The sequence below is a fragment of the Euprymna scolopes genome, chromosome 11 (genome assembly GCF_053919585.1).
Source record: "Euprymna scolopes isolate OS-2025 chromosome 11, ASM5391958v1, whole genome shotgun sequence".
Classification (NCBI taxonomy): Eukaryota; Metazoa; Mollusca; class Cephalopoda; order Sepiida; family Sepiolidae; genus Euprymna; species Euprymna scolopes.
The window spans coordinates 137,916,920-137,922,126 of NC_136492.1; the positions used below are offsets into that span (position 1 = coordinate 137,916,920).

The 5,207-nt window shown below is 32.3% G+C and overlaps 1 pseudogene; it reads left to right on the forward strand.

Moving 5' to 3' along the window:
- Positions 1-1,495: 1,495 nt before the first annotated feature.
- Positions 1,496-1,612, forward strand: LOC145288290 (5S ribosomal RNA; annotated as a pseudogene).
- Positions 1,613-5,207: the final 3,595 nt, after the last annotated feature.

A 5,207-nucleotide genomic window follows, 5' to 3' on the forward strand; every position in this document is an offset into this window, starting at 1 on the left:
TATATAATAAATATATAGGAAAAACTATATAGAACAAACTATATATTTGTGAATATAGAATGGTTCATTTATTTAATAGAGGTATACAAACATTTAGTTGAGGGATAGAGATACTATAAAGAGTCCACTCTATTTCTATAAATGTTTGTATACTTTATTAAATAAATAAACAACTCTATATACACCAATATAAATTTTTTTGTCTTCATTTTCCACTCTTATTGTTTCCTATATATATATATATATATATATATATATATATATATATATATATATGCATATATATAAGATATATATATATACTTTTATAGCGTGTATATATATATGATATATATATATACTTTTATAATGTATATATATACTTTTGCAGCGTGCATATATATATGATATATATATACTTTTATAACGTACGTATATATATATATATACATATATATATATATATATATATATATATATATATATATATATACTTTTATAGCGTAGTATATTTTCATGTTCCAAATATCATGTTTTCTCAGTTACTCTTTTCATTACTTTTCATGCTCTGGAGCCAATATACACAGGATGACCCCAAAAAAACAGAGGACATTCAATTGTTTTTCTGGGCATTTTACAGTCGACGGGGGAAAAAAGGCCAAAGACCCTAGTGTTTTGATGTGATGTTTCGAATATAATAAGCTAGTTATGACCAAAGTTTAATTTCATTCGGACAAAACACTAAGAAACGGGGCCTAATTAGAGTTGGAGCCCGTTTTTTTTGGGGGGGGTCGTCCTATATATATATATATATATATATATATATATATATATATATATATATATATAGGCGTTTATACCGTAGTATAATAATTTTTCATATTCCAAATATCAAGTTTTTTCAGTTAGTCATTTATTACTTTTCGTGCTCTGGAGCCCAATAAAAAGCATTCGTTGGGCTTGGACTTCTTTCAAAATTTACAAAATTTATATTAAAATAAATTCTCATTATAAAAAAGAATATTATGAGAAATCTTTTGAATACATTACGACTGGTATATATAAACTGAATACGTTTCAAGTAAAGGGTTAATTTGTATACTTTTGCAGATACATTTAAATATACGCTGTTCTTTATACTCTCTTTTTGAACGTTTATGCTTCTTCCTACCTTAGATTTGATTCTTCCTCTTATCACATATTTTATTTGGAAGCAAGCATATACGCGACTTCATCTATATGTTTATACAATTATTAACGAATTCGCTTGCCTGCCTTCACTAGCTACTACAGCCACTATGGTTCTCTGTTTTTCTCTCTATCATTATATCTCACCCGAAGTTTATTGTTTTCATTTTATAATGTGTGAAATTGATGTCCACCACTCTATACACAAACACCCCTACGCACACAAACACACACGCGCGCACACACACACACACACACACACACACACACTGACATATATATATATATATATATATATATATATATATATATATATATATATATATATATATACGGCATAATCGAGTTGACACACCGGTTCTCGTCAGATCACCGAAGTTAAGCAACGATGAGCCTGGTTAGTACCAGATGGGTGATCATGTGGGAATTCTAGGCGTTGTATGTGCTCTCCGCTTATCTCAGCATTTGTTTCCAGTCGCCCTGTATCTCACCTGCCACTGGTATTTAACAATGTCTTCTCAGGAAAAGTGTTGTTGGAGATTGCGCACTTCCTGCCACAAAAATTTTTCACGCGCAAGCAACACTTCGTGGGTATCCATAGTCTGTCCAAGACTGAAGGAGCTTGCTTTTTGCTTATATATATATATATATATATATATATATATATATATATATTGAGAGAGAGAGATATTGTTTTTAAAATATGATTTTTGATTTTAAAATATAATTATTCACTGACACGTGTTTCGTCGTCAACGACTCATCAGAATCACTGGATCTAGCGAGATTCGATATATATATATATATATATATATATATATATATATATATATATATATATATATATATATCCATATTACCTATATAAATATACATATATATGTATGCATCAACAAAACATTTTATAAAAAGATTTGTTTTATTATAGATTTTCAGTATTTTCTTCAACAGTGCCCAATACATGCGTAGAACTTAATAGTAAGTTATAAAAATATGTAGAAATTAAGCTACACTGAATCTTTCGTGTTTCATATATTTAGGAAATCGTCATGCTAAACTACAGAACCTTCTATGTGCCTTACTTGCTGTATATTTTCAAAATTTAATATATCTATATTTCCGCACATACGTAAATATATATGTGTGTATGGGTATGTGTTTAAGTGTGTGTTTGTGGATTCTCCAGGCGCTAAGCTATTTAAATCGAATCTTAAGAATACATCAATTACATGTCTACATATGAACCTTTCTTTCAATCATTTTCTTAACACTATCTTTCTGAACTTCTTACGAAGTATTTTAATAATTCTTTGTAATGAATGCTTAATTTTAAGGCTATCATGTTTACCTATCTTCGAATGTGTATATCTTATTTTATTAACCAATCTAATATTTATACACTCGTTCCCAGTCTTTTACGCCTTAAAATATGGCGATATTTATGAGATGAAATATTGCTTTACTCTGCCTGCTACTACATGTTTATTTTTCAAGCCGACATTTTTCGTTTTACTTTCATCTTCTATGCAAGACTTGTTTAATAATAAGATTGCGATCTCACATACTTGCCCTCATCAAATAATACAGCAACAACTACTCTCTCTCTTTCTCTTTGTCTCTCTCTCTCTCTGTGTCTCTCTCTCTGTTTCTCTCTCTCTCTCTCTCTCTCTCTCGTTGTCGGTTACTGTCTTTCCATCTAAACTAATCCTTTTTCTCTCAAAAAATCACTCTATACTAATACACACACACACACACACACACATATATATATATATATGTGTGTGTGTGTGTGTGTGTGTGTGTGTGTGTACGTATATATATATATATATATATATATATATATATATATATATATATATATATATATATATCCGAAATTGTTATATTTAGGCAGCCTTTTTTCATGCAAGCATACATTATTAAATTATTAGTATATTATTAGTATAGTGTTTATATTTTTCATTTTTTCGATTTTCAGTATAATCTTTTGCGTATCAAAATCGAAAATATTCATGAAAGTTCCATAGTAATCACGAGCGCTTTTGATTAGCTTGCGAATCATCTTCGGGTGAAATTCATGAAGTTGATGAAGTGAAAGTAAACAGGAGAACTCTGCTATTTATAAAATCGCATTTGAGAAGAGCAAAAATGTATTTAAATGCCTGACATAAAGCATAAATTACGTGCTTTGCTAACATTGGTTCATGGACTCATAGCTTTTAAATCGCAGATTTTTAATCGATTTCAAGTCGACGACATTTTATATATTTAAACTCTAACCCATAACTCGATCAAATTTATTGTCTTTTATTTTAACTTTGGTACTTTTATCTAATTTCGTTTTTCGCTCCTATTCACTTTCATCTCATCAACTTCATGAATTATACCTACAGATGATTCGCAGTCGAATCGAAAGCGGTCATGATAACTATGGCATTTTTATTAATATTTTCGATTTTGATATAAAAGGTTTATACATTATAGGTATCAGAAAAAGCAATAGACCTAATATATGTAAGCAAAGAAAGTCTTGATGAGAAAGAAGGACTAGAAATTTTCAGAGTCGATTTTTCATCAAGAACAGAGCCATCCCTGAGAATCTCAGGAAGAAAAGAGGCACACCTACGATTGAAAGACAATAGCCGAGTCTTAACAAGATTAAGCGAAATAAGCTATTTCTGACCTCAATCTACAAATTAACCCAAATCAACTTCTGGATTTACTGCATATTTCATTCGCGTCAATCCTTGAAGCCGTTGATATTAACAGATAAAATAGAAAATATCCTGATTGTTTACGGGCTGGAACAATAAAATCGTCCCCTTAGAAAAGACGATATAATGTCATTTCCGTGTGATGAAAATCGGTTTTCTGTTTTTGTCATTGTTGTTAGATGTCATCTACAAGTATGCCAGTTGTGTACAAATCTCAATAGCGATAAAAGCGTGCTATCATGTCTGAAAGTAGCACAATTTCCAACGAGCAAGATCGGAGATGCGCCGCTGTACAACTCTTGTATCTCCTGATTCAAGTTGTGACAACAGGACCATTTCCAGCAACCTCAAAATGAATCGCTGGATTGCTACCAATAACAGGGATGTGGCTAATGACATTGAAACAAAGTTTCCGGCAACGGTTATGGTCTTTGGTGTGGCTTCAAGTGAAAGCCATATCATGCCACCTCACATTTCGAAGTCGTCTTCTTCTTGAAGACAGTATCAAAAAGTACCTGGATGTGCTGAAGAGTGTGGTCATCCCCTGGTGCAGCCAAATGGCCCCTGGGAGAGCCTGAGTGTGGCAGCAAAACTCAGTGCCAAAGACACCTAGGCTTGGCTTCAAAAGAAGAAGGGTTAATTATTGTACACTAGTCAATGGGAAAGTGTCGTAGTAATCGTTAGTATGGAAATTTGGTAAAATAGATTACTTAAGGCGATGGCTCCTTAAGAATTTTTCACGTTGGACTTAAAGACGACCATATTGTAGTCAGCTGGAAAGCAGGAAAACGGAACAGAGTTCCACAGGCGTGCAATTCTTAAAAAAATAAGCTTTGTTCATGGAATCTACGTTTGGATTTAGGCACAGATAAAGAGTGGGAAAATTTATTGATTGTGGTTACAGCTAGACGAGTGTTTTCGTGAAAGTCAGGCTAAGCGAGCCATAGGTTGGAGCCAATCAATGTATGTAGTTAACAATAAATATTATCGCAAAAACAGGAGATGTCTAATGACCTTCCTCGTATAAATATCATTGTTAGAAGTAGAGGGGAAATAGTCAGCAGGAAGAAGTTTTACAAACCTGCTTTTAACAGTGGAACTTTTAAGACTCAGGTCAATAGGTGTGTCCTGTTTCTGTGGGGAAAGAGCTTGCATGGAAGAGAATAAGTCACCCCGTCACTAAGCTACGAAGTCTATTTTGAACTATATTGTCAAGGCAGGATAAGCTGCTTCTATCAGCTCTTGCCCAGGTGGGGCAACAGTACTCCATCATTGGACGTGTTTGGCTTTTATACAGGAAGAGAATTGAAGCAATGGGATATTGAA